General features: G+C 39.8%; 1 protein-coding gene and 1 long non-coding RNA gene across 4 annotated transcripts in view; one reads left to right on the top strand and one right to left on the bottom strand.

Moving 5' to 3' along the window:
• The window catches only part of LOC120309721 (signal transducer and activator of transcription 5B), a 66,793-nt gene extending 53,610 nt beyond the window's left edge, over positions 1 to 13,183 (bottom strand). For 2 of the 3 annotated variants that reach the window (XM_039347239.1, XM_039347242.1), the window contains exon 1: positions 12,694 to 12,844. The gene's annotated coding sequence lies outside the window, so the exon portion shown is untranslated. Of the gene's footprint in view, positions 1 to 12,693; positions 12,845 to 13,100 lie in introns of those variants that run through there. The other variant, XM_039347240.1, reaches the window with a different exon arrangement.
• Positions 8,274 to 23,366, top strand: LOC120309723. Its single transcript, XR_005557168.1, has 3 exons — positions 8,274 to 12,439; positions 17,484 to 17,584; positions 21,371 to 23,366. It is a non-coding gene; the product is annotated as an uncharacterized LOC120309723 (long non-coding RNA).
• The last annotated feature ends 2,000 nt before the right edge of the window (positions 23,367 to 25,366 follow it).

Genomic DNA, 25,366 nt, shown 5'->3' with positions numbered 1-25,366 from the left:
TAGCCCCTGGTATATTCCAAAGTGTAATGGAGCGCACGCTCCGTGATATTCCGGGAGTCTGCCCCTACTTCGATGATGTCCTAATGCTGTGGAGTCATCTCTAAACTTAGCTGAAAGATTAAGGGCTGTCTTGCTTCATTTCCGCCAAGCAGGTCTGAAGCTGAAGCAAGATAAATTAAAATTGGAGTCACTTCCATTGAATTCTTAGGCTTCAGAATTGATGCTCAAGACATCCATCCTGCAGAATCTAAGCTCCAAGCAATTAAGCATGCCCCAAGTCCCAAGTCCAAAAGCGAACTTCAGGCTTTTCTGGGACTTTTAAATTTCTATCCTGCATTCCTTCCTCACAAGGCTGCAGTGGCTGAGCCATTACACCAGCTCTTGGATAAACAGCTCCATGGCAGTGGACTAAGGTCCATGGAAGGAATTTCAATGAGGTTAAGGCTTTGCTCTCTTCAAATGCGGTCTTAGCACATTTCAATGAGCAATTGCCAGTGTGCATCGCATGTGATGCATCCTCTTATGGGGTGGGAGCAGTACTCAGTCACCTGAAGGCTGATGGGACACAAGTCCCTGTGGCCTACTATTCAAGGACTCTGTCATCTGCAGAGCATAATTACGCCCAGATTGACAGAGAAACCTTGGCCATAGTGGCTGGCATAGAGAAATTTCATGATTTCTTATATGGCCGCCACTTCATGGTCTATACAGACCATAAGCCTCTGCTGGGTTTGTTTACCACAAACAAACAAACCCCTCACATAATATCTCCTAGAATGTTGAGATGGTCAATTTTCCTGTCAGCATATGACTATACACTGATTCACAAACCTGGGAAAGGAATGGGCCATGCAGATGGCCTCAGCAGATTACCTCTACAAAAGATAGAGGCGGATCCTGCCCTTGCTATTCACATCCTCTCCATTCAGGAGTTGCCTGAATCTCCCCTCAATGCTAGGGACATGGCTGCAGAAACTGCCACTGATCACACGCTTACACACGTGCTGACATGGGTGTTGTCAGAAAGGCCTGACATGTGTCCAGGTACTGAGTTTCAAAGCTTCTGGCAAAGGAAGCATGAACTTTCCACTTTCAAAGGGTGCCTTTTATGGAGTAGCAGGGTAGTCATCCCAGCCTCATTGATCTCTCTGCATGAGGAACATCCATGTATAGTCCAGATGAAAGCGCTTGTGCGCAGCCATCTCTGGTAGCCTGGGCTCAATAAAGCCATCGAGGCCCAGGTTCACAGGTGCCAATTGTACCAACAGTCCAGGCCTGAAGTGCCTCAGGCCCATGTACACAGGTGGGAGGAAACACAAGCCCCTTGGTCAAGGGTACATATAGATTCTTCCTTCTCCTCGTTGACAGCCATTCCAAGTGGCTAGAGGTTGTTCCTATTTCCTCCACTACTACTGCTAGGAACATCCAGGTGTTGAGAGGAATCTTCGCCTCCCATGGACTTCCAGATGTCCTGGTCTCAGACAATGGTCCCCAATTCACTTCTTCTGAGTTTCAGGCTTTTCTACAGGCCAACTTGATCCAGCGTGCAACTTCAGCACCGTTTCATCCATCTTCCAACAGCCAGGCAGAGAGGATGTTGCGCACTATCAAAGATGGTCTCAAGAGAATCACTTATGGCAGCTAACATCACAGGTTAGCTGATTTCTTTCTTGCACAATGAACCATACCTTGCACAGCCACAGGAAAGAGCCCAGATGAACTCTGCTGGGGTCGCCGCCTCATCACAAAACTGGACAGGTTGCACCCAGACCAGGTGGCTTCACAGGTGTCACAACTGTGGGCACCTACTAGACTACAGGTGGCGATCTGGTCTGGGCAAGGAACTATGGACCTGGACATCTCTCGGTCACAGCAGTGTTATGCAAGGTCTTTGGGCCACTGTCATACGAAGTAGCCTTGGACGATGGACGCGTCATCCAATGTCACATAGACCAATTGCGCTGGAGGCTTCCCAGTAACACTTCCTCTCCTGGCTCTGCTCTCGGGGGGGAGGAGGACCATAATCACAATTCTGGACCACAGTCTCCCTGCTCTAGTGGTTCTTCACACGCTGCCGCACATGTTCCAGTGGCAGAAAGGCGGCATTTCCACCTTTCAGCTATTGCTCCAGACAGGGAGTCTCCAGAAAGGGGGTTTGCCATGGAGGCGGCTCCTGACTCTGGCATCTCCGGCACATATCCGGGGGCCATGGGTTATTGGGGCACATCAGCCACTCAGGCTACTCCAGCTGCTAGGCTCAAGAGACAATGCTCCCAATAGGAGCCCATTGTGGACTTGGGGAATTCCGCTCCACCACTGGACCTGGGGAATTCCATCCCCCAAGGAACCCTGGCTTGGATTTAGAGGATCCAGCAAGTCAGCAGCTGGGTGGATCACCTGGGTCTTTGGGGCATCAAAGTCCTGGTTTGCCTAGCCTGGCAGGCGAGCTGGCAGGCCAGGCACACACACCGGCCATAAGAAGATCACAGCGGGCCAAGGGTCCAACTAAACATCTTAAAGACTATGTGAGGTTTCTATCTAGCACAGTGGTTCTCAACCTTTCTAATGCCGCGACCCCATAATACAGTTCCCCATGTTGTGGTGACCCCCAACCACTTACACATCACCGGGTGCCAGGGGCGTGGCCAAAGAAAAGGGGAAAAACATGGTGGACAGCCTTGTTTGGCGACCCCTGTGAAATGGTCATTCGACCCCAAATGGGGTCCCGACCCACAGGTTGAGAACCACTGGTCTAGCACAAGGGAATCTTACTAGTTCTTCAAATTGCAGAGCAAACACTCAAACAAAGGGGTGCTACACCTCAAGGTATTAAGCACTGTAATTATATTCTTGTACATATTAAACAATGGATGAGTGATCTGCCAGTGTGCAGGTATGATGTATAACAACAACAACAACCTGCCAATTGAACACATGTATGTGTACTGCTATAAGGATACTTGTTGTTTTATCTAGGGGGGAGGGGTGTTATGTCCTGGGCCTGCTGAATCATTCAGCAGGCTCAGAAATGTTGCAAAGGGTCCCGGGCAAACCACAAAGCTGCCCAGGACCAGACTGGCTGTCTCCAGCCTTGCGCACATGCAAAAGGTGCGAAAACAGCCTTGCATTCATTGGCTGATGCTGGCCTTTGCAAGGGCACTATAAAAGGCCTGCGCACCATTTTTTTCTGTTGCTGTTTGTTGGTAAATGAATAAAGAAGACTTGCTGTTCACAATACTCATTTCCTTGTAATGCCTTTAACCCGCGAATTTAACAGATTCATTGGCTTATAAAAACTTCATCTCATAATTGGCAGAAATTGTTTAAAAAGAAAAACTGCACAAGAGTAGTAATTCTTCAGAGCACTTCTTGCTGAAAAATAACAAATTAGAATGCCTTTTAAAAGAGGACCCTGTATCTCCAATTATGCTTATGCATGTATTTTTATGGTTTCTTATTTTTTTAATGTGCATGTTTGGCTTGGCTGCTGGTTTAATATTTCATTCCTTCAAAGAAAAAGGAAAAAATAAAATGTACATTTTCCAGCTTGCAAGCCCACATATTACACAATGTCTTGAGTTATTGCATAATGAAGTAATAGTCACAAATATTTACCCAATACAGAAAGACAACCATTTGTCATATTTGTTGGCATAAATGAAATGCAATCTGATACCTTACCCAATACTGCATGCTAACATGCCATAAAAGCTGAGACATTATCAAATGATAAGGTCTCCTCAAATTTGTCACCCATTTGTGATCAATAATTGTGCAATTTAGTCTGATTTATCTTTTCCTCCTTAACAGTCTGTTTTGTTTTCTGTAAAAGAAAAGGGACATATTAATTTTAGCAGTAGAAGCAGCATCATTTGGACCCTGTATAAAATGTGTGAAGGGAGAGGGGCCTTGTACAGGAAAGGTTCTTACATAGGGAACATCTTGAAATATCACAGGAGTTGTCATCTTTTAAGAACAGGCTTCGTTCTTGATTTTTTTTCCATTTTTCCATTTGTTTTCATTTTTATAATTAATTTTAAGAACCAAATTCTTCCTGCCGTCAACTTTATACTATGACACTATGTACAGTTTTTAAACTGTAAATAACAGGCATGAATACAGAGATTATAATTAGAAACAACATCAGGTGGGTTATTTTTTCATCCCATGCTCTTATTCTGACAAAAATAATTGCATTGGCATTAGTTTCTCTCTGGGGTGCATGGATGTAAACTTTACCAGGATTGCAATAATGAAGAAAAGGACTGAAAAAGTATGTAATTTGCCACTGCATGTGACAATAAATTGTTATAATTTCCCTAATACTTAAGATGTCTTTTTAAACATGTAACTAAAAGTACAATTTATTGCTTAATGATTGGAATATGTATTGGGAATATATTTAACACAAACTAGACAGAATAGGAAAAGGGGAATTTATTTTCACTAAGTGCAGATTGAACAGCCTAATAGTTGCTAAAACTATTCTTATATGTTTATAATTTACATATATTACATTACATTTTGTCTTCTTCTACCCCCACTTTTCATATTTGATTCTCTAACGTATGTTTGCCTTCATTAACTACAGCATTAGCTATCAGGGCTGCACCCAGTTTCGCGTCCAGGTTCAAACAGATGTTTTGGATTGTGCAGGACCACTACTACGGTACCTTTCTGCAATCCTTTTGAAGCAGCCAGATGTTTCCAAGAAAAGGCACAGCTGCTTTAAGGTGCTGCAGGCAGATGCTGTAATGGCATCTTGACACAATCCAGAGCACAACTTGTATGTTTTAGGAATTACATTAGTATATAATATAAATGTCATATATATTCATGAAATGTATATGGCATTTATATTACACGCTAGTAATTTAATGATAAAGAAATTATCATTGTAATGAATATATCAAACAAGAACAAAAGTAGAAAGTAAGACATAGAAAAAAGTTTTTTTAAAAAAATTATCTATCATAACAGAGTTAATCTGCAGCTAGTTTCACAGATCACGCTCAATCAAAATAAACTACATTATGACTTACTCCAATGTGTATTACTCAACAAACAGTTAGAGGCACAGCAGTAATAATAATAAAATAATGCAAAAACAGCAACTCTTACTGATATTGTTGGATTTCTCCAATTGTCGCTCACTAAATTAGTTCCTCTATTCATCCATTCTATTAACTCAGGATCAACAAATGTGTGAAGGTGTGGTCAAGAAATGTGGCTAAAACTGAAAATCTGTCACAAATTTTCATGCAATTGGATTTGCTCATACACTAAAATGAGCTTCTCCAGAGCAAAACAGGAACATAGAACAATCCACCAACACGTTTATATCTCTTGTCAAAAGTCTGCTTAAAAAATAACAATGTATGTTTTTTATCAACAACCTAAGATATGCAGATGATACCACGCTAATGGCAGAAAGTGAAGAGGAACTAAAGAGCCTCTTGATGCGGGTGAAGAAGGAGAGTGCAAAAGTTGGCTTGAAACTCAACATTAAGAAAACCAAAATCATTTGGCATCCGGCCCTCTCAATTCCTGGCAAATAGATGGGGAAGAAATGGAGGTAGTGACAGATTTTATTTTTCTGGGCTCCAAGATCATCTCAGATGGGGACTGCAGCCAAGAAATTAAAAGACGCTTGCTCCTGGGGAGGAAAGCTATGGCAAATCTAGACAGCATACTAAAAAGCAGAGACATCACCCTGCCAACAAAAGTGCGTATAGTCCAGGCCATGGTTTTCCCAATTGCAATGTATGGCTGTGAAAGTTGGACCATAAGAAAGGCTGAGCGCCAAAGAATTGAGGCCTTTGAACTATGGTGCTGGAGAAGACTCCTGCGAGTCCCTTGGACTGCAAGGCGTTCAAACCGGTCAGTCCTAGAAGAGATCAACCCGACTGCTCTTTAGAAGGCCAGATCCTGAAGTTGAAACTCAAATACTTTGGCCATCTAATGAGAAGGAAGGACTCACTGGAGAAGGGCATAATGCTGGGAAAGATTGAGGGCAATAGAAGAAGGGGACGACAGAGAATGAGATGGCTGGATGGAGTCACTGAAGCAGTAGGTGTGAACTTAAATGGACTCCAGAAGATGGTAGAGGACAGGAAGACCTGGAGGAACATTGTCCATGGGGTTGCGATGGGTTGGACACGACTTCGCAATTAACAACAACAACAACAATGTTTTTTAAAGTTCTCTACCAGAAGATGGTAGAGGACAGGAAGACCTGGAGGAACATTGTCCATGGGGTTGCGATGGGTCGGACACGACTTCGCAATTAACAACAACAACAACAATGTTTTTTAAAGTTCTCACCAAATGGATTAGCTATTTTTTTAAAAAAGGAGTTTATTTATATTTTTATGGGCAAGGTGACTGAGAGTATCTTCAAGTAGTAATTATAGTTAGTTCTTGACTTATGACCACAATGGAGCCTGGAATTATACATTGTAAGTTAATGCAGTCATATGCCAAAGCACTATGTAAGCAGAGTTAATTTTATGATTGTTGTAAAAATGGTTGTAAAGCAAGTCAGTATAGTGAAGTGAACCACATGGTCATTACATGAATCACATGTTCATTGAACAAATACGGGACACTACAACTGATTTTAAATGTGAATTGGTTGCCAAGAACTCTTAATGCAATCACATAGCTGGAGGGTAGGGGAGTCGTAATTTCAGTAGCAGGTCAGAGGTAACTTTTTAAAGTCTGAGATAACTTTGAATTGTTATTAAGCAACTGATGGTAAATTGAGGACTATCTTTACTGATGTTTTGCATATTCTGTGTTTCTCTTTAGGAGAGACATAAGTTGATGAAGATGACCAGAGAGCATCCTCAAAAGGTGGTATAACTGTTGGACATTTAATTTTATGCTTTAAAAAGCTGCACTGGAAAATATACATAAGAAAAAAAGAGAAAGAAATATGCATGAAGCAAAGGCTTTTTCAGATGTGTATTGCGATGTAAGGAGACTGTAAACATTCTGTATTGTAAAAAAAATCTCAGTTTGCATGGGGTAGTTGTCAATCCATTAAAAATCTTTGAAGAACAATATTTATACGGATCTCTACATCCTTACTTACAGGAACTTCAAAGAAAAATCTGGGGTGAAGGAAACAGTGCTGGAAAGTTATATGAAAAGAGAGTTCAACTAGCAGATAATCGAAAGGGTAAGGACATTACTTTTCAGAATAGCTGAAAATTAGAAACTGTATTGAAGGATAAGTGATGGAGAAGACTAAAAGCCACATAACCTCCACAACAACCCCCCCCCAAAAGACACAAAACAGATTGCTCTTACTGAGGGCAGATCATGTCACATCAATCTGATTTTTTTTAATTATGTCACCAATGTTTGGATGAAATTGGTGCTGTAGATTTGGGTTTTAGCAAAGCATTTGATACAGTTCCACATGATGAGTTCATTGTACAGGCTAGGGCTTAACCATTGGGTGGTTCAGTGGATAGGAAGTTGATTGTTAATGGGGCACTGTCTGAACAGAAACCAGTTGTAAGAGGTGTACTTACAAGGTGCAGGCCTAGGCCCTGTCCTGTTTAATGTATTTGTAAGTAATATAACAGAAGGATTTCTAGGTAAGGTTTTTGCTGATGACACAAAGGTGTGTAATAATAAAGGTATGTATGATGTTCCTGGAGGTATTCATTTCATGGCATTTCTGGGAAATTGGTCAAGTGTGGAAACTGCAGTTCAATGTTTCTAAGTGTAATTTTGGGAAAAAGAATCCTCTGGCTGAGCACAGTATTGGGGTATAGTGTCAGACAGAACAGCAGAAGAAAAAGATTTAGGTGTGTTCATGGCAGATGGCTGCAAAAAAAGCAAAAAAAGATGGCCAAGCATCTGTGAAGGCAAACAAAACTATGGGATAGATCCCTAGAGCAGTGGTTCTCAACCTTTTTAATGCCGCGACCCCCAACCGGTCGTAAGTTGAGGACTACTCAACCAGTCATAAGTCGAGGACTACTCAACTGGTGCAGCACCATTTGCAGAATGGGACTTTTGGCAGGCTCAGCAGGGCAGAGACAGCCTGGAAAATTCCTATTGGCTTTTGAAAGCCAATAGAATTAGACTCTATTCAAGAGAGTCTATTCTATTGGCTTTCAAAAGCCAATAGAATAAAAGGGAGTAGCACAGCTAAGGAAAAGGGGAAAAAATGGCGGACTGCGTTATTTGGCGACCCCCGTGAAATGGTCGTTCGACCCCAAATGGGGTCCCGACCCACAGGTTGAGAACTACTGCCCTAGAGGGATCATCAGCAGGAAAAAAAAAAAAGAGGTCCTAATCCTGCTATACAGGGTTTTTATAGACCCCATTTGAATCCTGTGTCCTGTTCTGGAGACCTCACTTAAAAAAAGATATTGATAAGATTGAGGGAGTTATGGGCAACAAAAATGCTGCAAGATACGAGACAAAATATATTAGGAGAGATTGGAGGAACTGAATATGTAGAGCCTGGAGGACAGAATGGAAAAAGGAAGTTCTCTGATTTCATTTTTCCACTGCAGAATGGGTTTTTTTCCCTAGACCTCCTACAATGAGATCTGGCCTTCTGAAATTGTCTTGACTGATTGATTAATTACGTACTATCAAGTCAGTGTCAATTCTTAGTCATACAAATTTTCTCCAGTCCCCAACTTGGTCCCAACAATGCATCTATTGCTACTGTATTTGAGTCTACCCACTTGCTGCAGATAATCTTTTTACTGTATTTCCCAATATTATAGAGTTCTCAAGAACGTTAGGTCTTCACATGTGCCCAAATATGAACAAAGGTGTCCTACTATGAGTTAAAGTCCCTCTCTTTACACTTGGGGCAAGACAAGGCAACACTGATGAACTCTTCCTCAAGGCTGAATTATTTCCCTCTTCCTAGAAATAAGTCTAATTATAAAAGTAATAAAAAGTACTTTTACTTGACATAAGACATGGTAACTGACATGAAACTGCCCTATAATCAAACATAGGATAAACTTGATTATTTTTCTAATACTCTTTGATTTATTCTCTAGGGGGAAAACAATATAACCCTTCAACACAAAATATCCTATATTAAAAAAAATAATTTTATGGTTCTACTTTCCTGCTTTTTAAAAAGGAATTTACAATGATTACAGGATGATACAGTATAAGGATACCTCAATGACATATGCTGCACTGACTGACATTGAATTACTTATGTAGCTAAAAGTGTATTACCTGTGCTTATAAAAATAATGCAGTTAGAAATCTAAAGGACACTTCGCAAAAGAAACAAGAAAGAAAATGTGCACACATTTATATAAGGAAACAGTATTTGTAAATTATTCACTTAATAGCAGGAGGAATCAACTTACCAACTAATGGAAATATCTGTTTTATCTAAGAACAGCTGCTGAAAGTATGCTGTAGATTGAAATGTTCCTCAAGAATTGCCAGTATAAGGGAACAGAAAAACTATTTTTCATTCAATACTTGCATACAGAATCTTCAGCCATAACGCACTGATATAATACCAAAATGCCCACTATTGTGATAGGCAGAAGAAGGGAAGGAAGAAACATATTAACCATATTATTTTAGATGTTCCAGTATCTGGAACGTGAGGCAGATGTTTGTGTACATCAGCTATTTCAGGTGATGGACTGGGTATGAAAGTATTTATTTTCAGTGTAGATAGGTATATCCATTTTTTTTAGCCTGATGCTGAGTATAATTTAATACTAAATCTATACCTATATTCAGTCCATAGTCTTTATGTTGGGAATGACTTTAAATTTCATACTTCATAACCTGAACTTTTGGTATAATTTTTTAAATTTTCTTTTTTCCTTATAATTGGTCTCACAAAGAGTTGTAGAGAATTAGAAGGTTGCCCATTTTTATTTATTTCAGAATGTCCAATTGCATTAAAAATAATTTAAAAAACATAAACAGGAAACTGGCATACTACAAAGGAAATCATCAGCCTCTAGCATTTTATTTATTTGCCACAAAGTATTTGGTACTTCACAAAGGTGCCAATGGGATGATAGAAATTATCCTAGAGGGATAGTTGGACTTCCAGTAAATTGGCATTTGTGACTGACTATGTTCAGACTCCATTTTGTTAATAAGCAAGTATTCCATTGTGGCCATTTTATATAATACAACCAGTTATAATTGCATATATGTCCCAGACCCCAAAGTTTGCATTTCCCTGCCAGAGACTGCCCAAATAACTTTTCCTCACCTAACTCAGGGCATTGCAAAATAATATGAAAACTTGCTAAAAATAAATAATAAATAAGACCTGAATTAGTCAAGGAAATTAGAACTGGATGACTTCCCACAGTATTTTAGTGGCCTTTGAAAATGAATACTCCATATCTATATAGATATAGAAATGGATATAGATATAGATGTAGACATAGATTTAGGATATAGCAACAAATTTACTAAATGGGAGTGATTTTTTTTGTACAAAAATGCTACTTATCATTGTTAAAAATTTCCTAAGTGAGATAAAAACCAAACTAAAGTAACCATATGAAATTACAGAAATTAAAATACACATAGACCTTACCGTATGAAAATAATAATACAAAATAAAAGAAACACAGCAACAATAAATTTTATCTAAAGCTTATATTAGCAAAATTGTATAAAACAGATTATGAGGTTATCCTTCCCTTTTGTTCAAAATGTAAGGACTTCCCATAAGCCCTTACATGTTCTTAGACCTACATACCCAAAGAATTGGGATTCCTCCATATTGCCAAATCCATGGATCATATCTAAGCACTCTCTTCCATGCAAAAGAACTTCTTGACAGGTCAGATGAATGTAGCACTATTTATGAAAGTGAACTTCTGTCACGTGGACTTTTTTGAATCAGACAATGCATTTTATTTGTTTAGGCTTTCAAAATAGTTAATTATCTAACTATTACTTTTACTGATAACTTTGCCTCTAAGGATGGACCAGCATAAACTATCTGTAAATACTGTTTGGAAAGCAGTGTATACATTTAAATAAAGTATATGAGAAAAAAATAGACAAACACTGCAAATTAAATCATGCTCACATTTGGTCCTGTGAAAATAAATCTTGTAAGAATACTGGGAAAGTTATTATTTATTTCATTATTGTTTCAGTTCAGGTTTTAAAAGCAGACTTTTTTAAAAAAAGAAAAGAAATGTATAATATGCTTAGTGTTACCTCACACTGTGAGATAGGCGACATATAAATTTGATAAATAAATAAAAAATAATTAAGAAAGTTGTATGCTGTTCAGTAGAGGCCACATCATAGTCACAGTGAAAAGAAATATAGTGATGTCAACACCTAAGTGCAACTATTTTAACAACAAGCAGCAAAAAATTTCAGTGGCTGAATTTAAGAATTTGAGAAATAATTCTTGCTTCTTGAATTAGCTAGCACCTTAACTACCAAAAGCCACAGCAAAAGGCAGACACCAAATCCTTAGGCAGGCAAGAAAAAAGGCCCATTCCTTAACGCTTGCCCAAATGACACTGCTTTGAAATTGAAACTGACCATAACAACTTGGGGAAGAGGGAGAGAAGGGAGTCTGCATGCAGATTTATTGCTTCTGGAACTAAAAGGTAAACATTCCCTTTCTCTAGCCTACATATTCTGTTTACAGCTCAACAGGAAAAACAGACAACAACAACAAAAAGTAAACTAAACTAATTAACAAAAGTTGTAATCTTCATCCAACCTAAGATTTAAAAAGTTGATAAGCCCAAGAATTTATCTTGAACCAAAGGTTACATATCAACCTATTTTCAATGCAAAAACAAAATAATAGTTTTGAGCTTATGCAATTTAGCTCTTATAGATGGGGTTGTCTCTACGGACGGGCTAGAAGATAGACAACAGTCCAGCCAATTTGTGCCACCAAATCCAGCATTATGCCCATGTTATATTTTAAAACGCCATGGAAATCTGTCTCTGCTTCCTGTTGGGGGCTGAATAGCTTTTTCCTTCTCTCTTTGCAAAGAGGGCGCCGAGCGCGTGTTTGTAAATGGAACCCTGAAAGCACCTTCCCTTAAATCGCCCTAGGCTACCATCAGTTCTTTAGAAAGTGATTCGTCGATTTGATAAACAACATTTTTCCTGTCGCATTGATGGTGTGTTAGACCTTTACGTGTAGAGTCGGAGATATACAACTGCTTTGTGAAAACTGCACCCCGTTAATTCTGCCGTCTCAAATAACTTTCACAAGAAAACAGAGCAACCCTTATCTCGTTCATAACACACATAACATTCAACCCCTGCACGTGTCACTCAGTGGCAAGTATTTACCACCATTTGCGTATACACACAGGGAGCCAATCACGTTAAGATTACAGCCATACGTATCTAAATGACACACACATACAAGGAAACACGGGTTCGCCGCGCGCGCGCGCGGGTTAACTGTTCCCAGGTAAACATAAAGCGTTTTGCACGTGCCTGAACTAAAATATTACTATTGGGCTAAACGGCCTTTTCGGGTTCGGCTCATAAAGGGGCATGCACATCTTTTAATTTATTGAGTGGGGGAAAAGGAAATATACACCCGTCTCCTTCGCAGGATATTTGATTTCCACTATATGGAAGCGGCATGGTGTCCCGGCCGCGGCGCGGGTATGTTTTTCGTCGCCCTTTTCACTTCCTGCACCCACAACTCCGGTCTCTTACCTGGGCCGGCACGGCCCAGCCCGGTTCCGCAGTCAGGATCCTCCTTTCTTTCCGGGCCTCGCTCGGTCCCACAGCCCTGCCCCCGTCACAGCCTTGGTTCCAGCCACAGCCCTTCCTGCCTTTGTGACCCGCCTCCCTCCTTCTCTCTCCCACGACCAGACCCGCCTCCGTTGCCGCCCGAAAGTGGGGGCCGGTGTGACTAGCCGAAGCTCCCCTAGTCACAGCCTGTGCTGTGGTTTGTAGAGATAGAGAAGTGGTGGGAGCCTCTAGCAGGCTGCGAGCAACCGCCCGCCACCCCCTTTCCCTTCTTTAGGAGCGCCGCGTGTGCCAACCTTACCCCGGACGAGAGGCACAACTTCCCCATTAGCCCCTCTCCAAAGCGCGCCAACCCAACTCGCACACTATACCTTCGGCCCACAAACAGTGAATCGACCGCGCACACACGCACTTCCCCGTCCGGAACCGTACACTCTCACATTCACTTTTGTAGCAGAAAGGGCCCCACCTCCAACCCAATGAATGTACTTTCTTTCAGCCTCGGGAGTCTTTGACTACAGCCCGCGATTCTGTCACAAATTCTTTGGTCTTCAGAATAGTAGTAGTACGGTACGCTTAGCCTAGCCCGGTGGATTTTTTGAAGGGCTGGATGCTGCATTCGAATCCTTGAATACTTTTAAGTTGTTTTGTTCGTTTTGTTTCTGGTTAGATTGTTGCAGGAGTTCAGCCTGTTTGCTTCGATTGAATTCAGAAAATGGGTCAGTTCAATAAACAAGTCAGCATTACTGTATCACCCCAATCTTACAGCCTTCACACTTTTAATTATTTTTTTCCTTTGTGCTGCTGCTGTTTGGAATAGTCCTTCTCATCCAACACACCCAGCTTTCATGGGGTATGTAAGTTATGGGGGTGGGGGCAAAAACATGGCCTCATTTTGGTTCTGGTTTGCTCAACACACAATTAGCATTGCCATTGCTAAACACAACCCTGTTTTCTGAGTTCACATGCTGTAACCTACTGAGCAGGTACTGAATCTCATCCTATAATGCTGAGTTCTTGCCACCACATGCTAAGGCACACATGTGTGTGTGCGCGCACACATACACACACACACACACACACAAACACAAAGATCTAACTTTTTAAATCTCTACTTTTCTCCTACATCTTTCCCTTGAAAGACCTTCCCAAAACTTACTGGTTCATGGAAAACTTTGGCACAAAAACCCTGCCATGCGTAGACAGCTTGTATCTTATAGTGAAACGTGTGATGACACGAACATGTCTTTTATATGCTTCTAGGCAGATAATTCGTAACAGATAATTTGTAACTATTCAATCTCTCTTAACAGTTTTTCATTGTGTTTGTAATGTTATTTCTATTAAAATACAATAATGTATTGAAAATATGAGCAAACTAATGAGGAAGATTTGTGCTCCCTAGCTACATTAGAATTCTTTGTGTAAAACAGGAAAATTGGACAATAAAAATCCTATGAGAAACAATGTTGGTCTCTCCTGTAGCAAATTTGCAAGTCTCTGAAGCCCAAAACAGAGTTCTTGAAGTTACTCAGTAATAACAATAATAATATTAGTAAACTGTAGTACCGTACTAGTAAACCGAAACATGTGTCAGGTTTTCAGCCATTTTCTATTTTTTCATGTTATGTGCCTACACAAACCTACAAAGCAGTTACAATGTAGCAGTCAATACAGAACATTATTTCATTGATCAAACAATTTATGAATTTATGAAACAGTTCTAGTAAGCTAAAGTAACCAATAACTACAGAGGAGGAATGCAGTTTTTGAGAACGTGAACAGGGAGTCCAAAGTAGCTTCCAGAAATAGATAACCTGCTTGGAAACCTGTTTTTCCAAGTCTCCAGGTTCCTAGCTTTCCAGTGAGTTAAAATAGAATAGAAGAATCTTGGAATAAAACTTAATGTTGTAATTAATTAATTTAAATTAATAAAGTTCACATAGTGATTTGTATTAGGGAGGTAATGTACTGTAATGGTATGTGGGAATGAACTTGGGAGACAAGTTGAAAGCTGTAGACTATACAACTGTTAGACAAGCAGCAGTTGAGTCTGCAGAAGAAATTTTGACATGCCAAACATCTCAGAAAAGACCCTCCCTAGTTTCTCAGACATAAAAGTGAAAGGCAAGGAAATGTATTTTCAGACTTTCAACATTCTGTTAATGTAACCTTACAATAAAGTTAAAGTAATATTTCTGGCTGTGCTTCTTCTGACATCAATCTTGCAAGTCTGGAAGTCCCCTCTGGGTCATTTGCCCTGTTCACATTCCATAGGCAGATTCAGTTGCTGCTTGACTGATCCATTGTCTAGGTTGTGGCTTTTCCACCTGCCATGACACGTGTCTGCTTGAGTCACTTGTTATACCTTCTTTTTGTTTTGGACTTGATTCATCTTTTCCCTCTTGTCACTTTGGGAACTGATGTGGCCTATTTCTGTCAAGATCATCTTCCTTAGCCCGCAAACAGGGGCTTCGGGCTCAATCACTCTGCTTCTGATCACGGAGGAAGGAGGAGAATCACCTCAGCACCATGCCTCCCATTTCTAATTACAATATTTGGGCCAGAGGGATATAATGGATGGTCAATGATATTGAAAGCCACTTAGATCAAAACTTTACGCAGTCTTAATTGCTTCTGCCAGTTGCTTCTATTTTTATTAATTTTGTTTCTTCCTCTTGTTATTGCAGTTTTTGATCTCTAATTACTTTGAATTGGTCATTCATCCTTATATTAAAAGGCTGATAAAAATAAACTCATATAGTTCCAGCTACTTTAACTCCACACAGTGTGTGCTGAGGTAAAAGCAGAGCATTGTCTAAAGCTTATGTTAAATAATACCAGTAAATGACAGCATTTTTTTTTATCTTCCCTACATTATGGCAAACAATACTGAGTTCTTTACCAGGTGATGCCACTTGCTGATGTCTCTATAATGAGTGGAAGTAATTTTGCAGTATTTAAGCTGATATGGTGCAAAACCATAAGCTGTGTTATGATAATATGACAGGATGCATAACCTGGGCTTTCAAGACTAGTACAACCATTTTCATAGTCTCCACCTGTCCAGTTCACCTCATAAGAGGTTAACTATCAGCATGGCTGTTCCTGCTTCTATTACAAAGGAACCAAGGGAAGCATTTGTCCTGACCTCATACAAAGTTCTTGTTTGAGTTCCTGTTGTTTTTATTAGCATATTTCCTCCTCCTTTTTCCCAGAATATATTTACTTATATTTATTGTTCAATAAAAAGGCCCCCAACAGCATCATATATAGATAGTCCTCACTTATTGACCATTTTTCAGTTACCATTAGGAATCATGACAATGCTGAAAAGAGTGATTTATAGCCAGTCCTTGAAGTTGTGCCCATCATAGTATGCCAGTAGTCCTGTAATCACAAGTTGGGCATTTGGTATCAGTGCACAATTATGAAAGTTGCAGTGTCTCATGGTCATGTGAATCATTTACAACCTTCACTGTCCATTTCCAAGAAGCAAAGTCAATGGGGAAGCCGGCAGTAAGTTGAAAGTTGCAATCACTTGACGTTGCATTTAATAACTGAAGGTGATTAATGTTAGTAAGAACAATGATGATTCATAAAGCATGTTAGAATAACAGAATTCTGTAGAGTTAAAGTTTTTTCACAAAACTTTCATGGCTGTTTCAAAAATTGTCTCCATATACATGCCCTTGCATAGTTTTGTGCTTCACTGATGGGTCCAGCAGAAGTGTTTTTTTGCATATGCGAATGAATAGACAACTGGAGAATATTTTCAGTTTTCCAAAGGATGTGGCTGTTTTAACAGAAAAAAAGTGATGGTTGAATGCTTGTTGTAAAGCAACACTTTTAATGTTTAGCATGGCCTTCTTAGATATTATTCATGATAAGCAGTAGCATAATTATTTTCATCTCCAATATAAAAAATAAAAAGACTGCTTTGCTCTAGTATCACTGTTATATAAAAATTGGGCTATAGTTTTGACTCAAGCCCTGAAACATGGAGAAAAGCTGCATTTTAGATGTTAGTTTGAAAAGAAATGGAAATGAAAATGCAGGGAATCTGGAGTTGTGTAATCTTGTCAATTCAAGTAACATCTGTGTTTAATACATTAAAATGATGCTAGTAAATCAAATCACTTTAATGGAATTTATGAAATGTGATATGATAATAAATTATGTCCCTTTCTATGAAGATCTCTGTTCTAAATAAATAAAAAAGGCAAATTCTTTTTTTATTTTCTATCTTTTGGTGAATCACACTTCAAATCATTGTTCTAACAACTTTAAGAGTTACTATCAACTCTCTCTAGGTAACCCATGTGCTCGTCTCCTTTTCCCAGTTGTGAATACAGAACAATGAGGCAGAAGTTATACTGGTTTTGCTACTTTTTCATAATGTGTTATCATGTTATGTGTTATCCCCATTGTTTATATGTTCTGTGATTAATTACCCATTCTTTTATTTATTTGTTTGTTTATGTGTTGTATTTCTAACCCCCCATGTCCCTCAAAGAGGGGGCTCTTTGATTATCCTTAATTCAGCATGGTCATGATTAGAGTTGAAATCTAATGCATCTGAGAGGCACCAGATAAGGAAGGTTGAAATTATTTCGTCTTTCTTTCCCTCTCTTTTTAAAATAATTTCAGGGTAGGATCCCTTCTTCCAGAGTCAGAGAATGTAATGTAATAATAATTTTGCAATAAAAAGTTGTGGTATGGTGACTTATATCATTCCCTCTTCAACTTACAAGAACAAGGAGTCCTTCCAAGAAAGACAGTGCTCACCATACAAGCAACTAACAGATAAGTCATCTGCAGAACACTTCACTGAAGACTCACCAAAACTTCACCGGTATGCAAATCAAATTAGTAATATAATAAGAAACTAATCTAGTGGTAAGCAGTATAATAATTAGAAATGGAAACTAATTTTTAATGCTTTCTAAATGTAATTGGTTCTGGATTATGAAAATCACACCTAGAGTGTCTCCTTGACATCAGTTGTCTGCTTTACCTTTCTGTGATAATAACTGCAGGATTTAATCTCAGCCAAGCTTCCTGAGATGTCATTGTCCACTTTCAGTGCTTATTTACAGTAAAATAAATAAATAAATATGTATCCCTGGGAATATCTCTCAGTATTTGCAGGATTTGTTTTTTAGTTATATTGACAATATTTGTATTGCTACTTTAAAACTTTTGGCAATTAAATCAATTAAGTCAATTGAAGTCAATTAAATCAAGATTTTTTTTAAAAAAAATCCAAATGCATAAAAACTATTGTGCTATACAACTATCATTTCACTTTGGTACCTACATTTTTAGAACTATATAAGTCTGCCTTATCTGTTCTCCTAAAAGCCATCAGGATGGGTCCCATTCTCTCATCATTTATAGGCAGCTCCCATCATCTATATCAGGAAAAGAAAAGAAAGATCTTACACCAAGATTCAACTACTTGCAGATACTGTGCATCAGGACTTTGGTTCCAGTTTTTATAAAACATTGTATCTCCAATGTATCTATTTAAGAATGATTGTGAGAACCATAACTGGGAGTCTTCACTTATTCAGGCAGTTTCTTATGGGACTCCAGACAGAATGGTTGCTTTATGTAATATTATAAGGAAATTAATATTTGGTAGTAAGTAGTAAGTTATAAATTAAATTGTCCAGTTGCCATTGCAGAAAGGAGAAGCAGATACTTTCCCTTCAAATGTGAATACTTTGCCTGCTTTTTTTTCCTCAAAGGCTGATGTTAACTTCAGAAATGTCCAGGTAGTTTAGCAATGCTTGACACTACAGCTTCTGGAATTACATAAAGTTAATTAAACAATGTTCTACCATTCAAGTACTTTTTAAATCTTATCACTCATTTATTTCTCATTGAAAACTTCACTGTGTTGCTTGACTGGGAAAAAAATATAAAATGCTTTGATTTTATATTAAAAGGATAAATGTATATAAAGTTGTCTTTTAGTTATTTTTAACATATTAATTAATCTTTCAAAGAACATAATTATTCACACTCAGGTTCCTTCTAAAATGAAAGTATGACACTGGCCTTTCCTTGCTACCAACAAAAGAAGATGGTCAGTTCTCTTTTTTAAAAAAATGTGTGGCACAATCAAAGACAGTAAAAATAATGTTTCAGAAAAGATAATATTTCTGAATTATTTCTTGAATGATTGAGATGTAGACTGAACTCTCATGTATGCTGTGTACTTTTCAATAATCAGAGAGGAAAAGAGTATATTTCAGATACAAGTTCATAATCCAAAACGACAGGACTGAAACCAAGAGTGACACGTGACAGTTCTTCCAAAATGAGTTCTTCATTGTTTATTCTGGCAGCACATTATATATATATTTATTCATCCAGAAAATGTATATGTTGCTCAGCTAATTGTGTGAGATGACTGAATGGTTATAATCAGATTAACATTGTCAAAACCCACCATTTTGAGAATACATCACCACCTTCTTTCTCTATTTTTAGTTAACTTGAACCCTTGTGCTAGCAAAGTGTTGTAAGGTTTATTGATAGAATTAGTCCATGCCCACTGGCTGTGGCTAGCTGAGGAATTCTGGGAGTTGAAGTAGATGCATTTTAAAGTTACCAAGGTTGAATAACATTGGTTTAGAAGATTTATATTGTGCTGACAAAACTTTGCAATCATTTCTGTAATGAGTCTGTTTCAGTCTTTTTTCTCTGCAGTCTTTTTTCTTGGTAGACCAAGAAGACAGGTTAATTAATTAGTTTTTAGTTGCTCCCATAATATGCTTGACTTGGTGGAGTTACTTTAACTCTATGCAAGTCTGGGTCAAACTGCTGGCCCATGGTCCGGTTGCATCATGTGGAGGCCATGCCCACCCCAGCTCCAGCAATGCAAAAAAAGTCGCAATACATCGCAGACACGTCACTGCGAGTTTAACACCTGTGCAGTAGAGGTTAATTTACTAGGTCAAACATCCCCTTTTTGGTGTTTCCACAACACTTAAAACACATTGTCTCACTTAAGCTTATATGGGAACAGGGCTATAAAGTAATTTAGTGCTGGATTCTGGAGCATGCCCTTCCTTACTTTCCCAGGAATCTTAATGCTTAAAAAAAAAAAGCACTGCAATCATTTTGCAAAATGAAAATATTTTATGGAAATGATTAGCAAATGGTAAATTCTAGAGCAGGGGTGTCAAACTGTCGGCCCACGGGCCAGATGCATCATGCAGAACCCATGCCTATCCCATTGCCGGCAATGGCAAAACCATCCCAATACATTGCGCAATGTCACGTGATGTTGTGAGTTTGACATGTCTGTTCTAGAGAAATTATAACCTTTTGGAATACCCAGAGAATGCAGAGTTTTCAGAGAAAACAGAAGCAGAAAAAAACATTTAGGGGCATTTCTACTTTTGAAAAGAAAGAATATATCAAGGGAGCCATCTTCCGGAAAGCAGTTCCCATGAATCTTGTGTGTTCTAACCAGACAGATGCAGGAAGCAACATAGACAGTGGTTGTCAATATTTCAGTGCTTTAGGTGGCCACTTGGGAGTTTCCTGCACTTTCACTTTCAGTCGTAGATGACAGACTCCACACAACCATTTTCAAGAATCTAGCATGCTCTTGTTGGAATTGAAGTTATGTAGTATTTATTTCTGCCAAACATACTAATTTATTCAAGACAAATTTATTTAAGTATTTGATACTTGGACTAAAATATTTTAACTAGTTCATACAATTACAGTTAATAACAGAATGAATAGTCATTGCAACTCTGGTTTTTTAAATTGTATTTTTCCTATTGTTTTATATACAAGCTTGTGATCTACTTAGTTTTCACTACGTTTGGCAATAATATAACAGAAATGGCAGAAGGAAGTAATGCTTTCATGAACATGTTCCTTTGAATCCTACACTAAAAAGCAATCATCAGTTGATCAACATAAACATTCCACTTAATAGTGTTTAAGGAGCCATCTAGAGCTCATTGAAATAGTCCAAACTGTGAGGTGACAAAATCACGAATGACCATCTGAATGGCCTCTAGGTTGAGGAAAGGATACAATTGGTACATAAGGCAAATCAATGCAAAGACTCTTCTGGCCACAACTGCCACCTGCTTTGTGATCAGTTGCTGCAAGTCCAAGAAAACCCCCAAGTTGTACACCAATCTTGAACAGGGACGTGCAGTGGTCTTGCACCATCCAAAACCAATAGAGAAAACATCCTAAAGCTGGGGGTCTCCAACAGGATTATTGAGCCAAAATCTGTTTTTCCTCTTCCAGACTCAAACCTCCTCCAGACACTGAGCCAGAACATTGGAAGCTTCGCCTACACAGCCCAGGGTTGAGATTTATGGTTGGGTATTATCCAAACACTGATGATACCAAACTTTAAATTAATAGATGACCTACTCAGCAGTTTCATGTAGATATTAAACAGGAAGGGAGAAAGTGTAAACCTTGAGGCACCCCACAAATGAGGATCATGGGTATAATCTCCCCCTACTGACTGGAGAGGAAGATGACAAAACACATTGCCCCTCCCCCACTTCAAAACTTGCAACTGGTCTAGAAATATGAGAGTCTGAAACATTGTTTGAGACAGGCCAATTGAGCAGACTTTATCTCTTTTCAGGGATAGGTGCACCTTTGGACCAGAGGGTGATCAAAGACTGATTTTCCTGTGACAGCGGACTGATAGCAGTAATCCTCCAAATTCAGATCACATTACAATTACCCCAAGGAAAACCTAGATCAAATGTGCAATCTCCAGTGTGCACTGAGTCCTTCATTATTCGAGACAGGTCTATGATTGTCATGAAGGCCATGAATTCCTGAGCCACTCCATACTCAACATCCCCACAAAGCAGCCCCCCCAAGAGTCATCAACTTCATGGTTTCCACCACCAGCCCAGCAACCAAATCTAGCACCTTAAGCAGGGATGATGCTGTGCAGCACAGTAGTCAGTATGGCAGAAGCAACCCTAACAGTTCTCAAAGGCCCAGCTTCAGCCAGAGAATCTTACATCTGCTGATCAGAGCCTCTATAAGAGCTATTTGGAGGTACCAATTATACTCCCTCCAATGTTGTTTCAGGTGATGCAAAACCCAAAACCTAAGTGGGCTTATTTCCAAGAGGGAAACACTTTTATCTCTAAGCCCACCCAGATCTTAGTTACACACACCAGATCAGGTCCCTCATCCAGAGAGATTATTGGATTAGTGTGACCAAGTTAGAAAACATAATCTGTTCATTCTCATTTCCTGCAAGATTTATAAACAACGTTATAAAGTTCCCAAATAATCATTATTTTATGGGTCATGAAGCTATGATTAATAAAGTACAAATAATCAATTGTGGTTTTGGCATATAAAAAGAGTTTGCAGTCAGGTTCTACAGTTCAGATGAAATATGATGCTATCACTTATAGAATGAACAAGCTGCATGCAGTGTAGATAACTCATTTATTCTCAGTCACCATGGCCCATAACAATTTGTCTTACCATTTTGTGCAAACGTGGCTAGACCCCTGCCAAAGGTCTCAGTTGCAACCTAATGTCAACAAAAGCACTGCCAAGATGGACAGTTAACTTTGTTTTGGAGGTTATAGAAGATAAGACCTCCCACTTTGAGAGAAGCAAGGAACCAGGCTTTAATTTATGCCAGGGTTCATACTGAAATGGCAAGGAATCAATTCTGATTTTGTTATGAAAATGTAAAACATAAACAATATAAAAGAGCAAAGCTAACTAGAACCTTACTCTGGAGATTATGTGTAATTTTCTTAATATTAAGCAAGAAAGGAAAGAACATGGGTCCAATTCTTTCTCTTCTATCTGAAAGATAGTTTTAAAAGACTAGGGAGTCCATTTCTTACAACTAATGAAAGTCAAGTAGTGGAGCAGTAGGGTAAATGTGCCATACTTTCTGTTGCTATCTTTATCAAATGGAAGTATAGAGGGCTAAGAGCAGGAAACTATTCGATTTCTCTTAAAAGAAACTTGAAATGAGAATTGGAATATTGGGGGGAAAGCGAAAAAAAACATGCCCGGGACTGAAAGAAAAAAAACACCTTTCCTTTCTCTCCTTATTGATGAAAGATTGTTTAACTTGGACATTGTTCTTATAAACCAAAATCTGAACTGAAATCAGTATTACAGTTCAATATTACAAATTGTACCCCTCAGTACTTTGGATGCAAAAGTAGAAACGTTATACAGTATCTTCTACAGTGCAGCCTTCAAAATTTGATGATTTCAACCTCATTTAATCTTATCTTCTAAATGAATGCCAGAAGTCACTTAGACCAGTAAATAATCTATTGTTGAGAAATAAGCAATCATTATCTGAACCCAGAAATTCAAGGAATAGGAATTGTCAAGAAGGGTCGAGTTTAGAGTCCTTGCATTGCAGAAAGCGGGAAGCCTGACCTTCCACAGAATCCCAGAAACCCTATCTGACTGTTCCTAAGAGAACGCAGACAGTTAGACGAGATTTTTGTAACATAGGTGTTGTTGTGTCCTGAGCCTGCAAAAGCAGGCTCGGGACATTGCATTGGTCCCGGGCATTCCAAAAGCTGCCCAGGACCAGACAGAGCAGCGCCGGCCTTCTGCGCATGCGCAAGGCACAAAAACGCTCTGTTCCTATGGGTTGACACTGTCTGGGCTTCTGGCCATATAAAAAGGCCTGCGTGCCATTTGCTTTTGCTTGGTTGTTGTAGAAGGAGAATAAAGTGTTTGTTCAGCATTGCCATGTGTCTTCATCATTCACACGCGAACGAAGTATATAACATTGGCGACGAAGGTGGGATCCTTTGCAAGCTGAAACAAAAGATTTAAGGATTTACTCAGGAAGTCCTGAAGAGGGGAAGACGGCGTCTGAATCAGTGTCCCAGCCTGCCAGTACAGCGTCGCTGGAGGGTGAGCTCGGCTAAAGGACCCTTTCCCCAAACAGCAGCTTGCAGAGGAAGTGAGTGGTGAAGGTCTGACTGATTTTGATGTCTCCCACACAGAGAGATGGAATTCCTACATAGCTTTTGACATCGCAGAAAATCTGGTGACCCCTGCACCTCTGGAGTCAGTAACATATGCTGACTTGAAGAAAATGTTGAAGGAACATTTCCAGCCAGTTATCCATCATTGCTTGGAGGCACGCGTTCGAGCAGAGAGACCAGAGGCCGGGTGAATCTGCTGCAGACTTTATTCCGGCCTTAAGGCAAGCAGCCAGACCTTGTGAGTTCAAGGATCTGGAAGAGAGGTTGCAAGATCGTTTTGTCTGTGGCTTAAGGAGCAGAGACTTACAACAAAAGATTTTTGCAAAAGAAGATTTCTCCTTCCAAGATGTGTTGCGAGAGGTGGCAGCTGAGGAAGCAGCAAGTGGGGCTGTGAAGGCCTTGCCCCTTGCCAGGAATCCTCCAGACACAGCTACCGTCCATCAAGAGGTCGCTCGAGAAGGATCAGAAGTGGATCCTGAAGAGGAGATCGACAGACTTCACCAGCCAGCTGAGAGGAGGCAGAAGGGACGTCCGGTCAAGGCCCCAGCATCTCTTCAATGCTTCGGGTGCAGAGGACACTACAAGCGAGCTGACTGCAGGTTTTGCTCTGCCATTTGCAGGGCATGTGGCAGGCACGGCCACATTGCATCCGTCTCTTTGGGTCACCAGAAGGTTCAACCTCAGGAAGAATTGCTTCAGAAAGGTACCAGGGTCCCCAGCCAAAACAGCGTGGGTTTCTGCGCATTACGCAGGAGCATTCTAAAAAAAGGGACATACAAGCCCCTTAAGAAGAAACTTTCCATTAACGTAAGGTTGCAAGGGGTTCCCTTACTGATGGAGTTGGACACAGGGTCCACTCTTTCCATTATTTCAATTAATATCTTTAAAAGGATTTGCAGCAGTAGTGACCTTCGAGTTAAATTCAGGCCATCAACTCTAATACTCACTGATTTTCAAAATTCTATGGTGTGTGTTAAGGGGGAGGCCACTTTTAGGGTACAGTATAAGAATTTTGAAGGTTCCCTAGTGATGGTGGTTGGGGGTGAATGTACAAGTCTTATTGGACTCGATTGGTTCGAGGCTCTGGGAATCCAGGTAACTGGGCTGCACAGCTTGCGAAGGCTGGGCCTTGCAGAGGTTCACAAGGAGTTTGCAGATGTGTTTAGTTCAGAGCTAGGATCCTACAAGGGGCCTCCCATTTTGCTACGGTTAGACCCAACCATCATGCCCATCAGGGTTAAGCCTAGGAGGGTACCTTTTTCCCTCAAAGGTAAGATTGATGCTGAGCTGGACAAATTGCTCCAGCAGGGCATTCTAGAACCTGTGAATTCTAGTCCATGGGAAACCCCCATAGTATCGCCTCTAAAAGCTAATGGGGACATATGTATATGTGCAGACTATAAATGCACACTGAATAAGGCGCTGCATCAGCACGCTTATCCAGTGCCTGTGGTAAGTCACATTCTGGCCTCCTTCAAGGGGGGCGGCACATTTTTGCAAAGCTTGACCTGGCACAGGCCTATCAATAGCTACCTGTTGATGAGGCAGCTGCAGAGGCCCAGACTATTGCAACTCACAGGGGGGCCTTCAAGGTCAAAAGACTGCAATTTGGGGTAAATGTAGCCCCTGGCATATTA

Source organism: Crotalus tigris, unplaced genomic scaffold (genome assembly GCF_016545835.1).
Source record: "Crotalus tigris isolate CLP2741 ecotype Arizona unplaced genomic scaffold, ASM1654583v1 scf7180000018057.1800818, whole genome shotgun sequence".
In the NCBI taxonomy this organism is placed as follows: domain Eukaryota; kingdom Metazoa; phylum Chordata; class Lepidosauria; order Squamata; family Viperidae; genus Crotalus; species Crotalus tigris.
The sequence above is the reverse complement of the archived record's forward strand: the minus strand, read 5'-3'. Positions and strand labels throughout refer to the sequence as shown.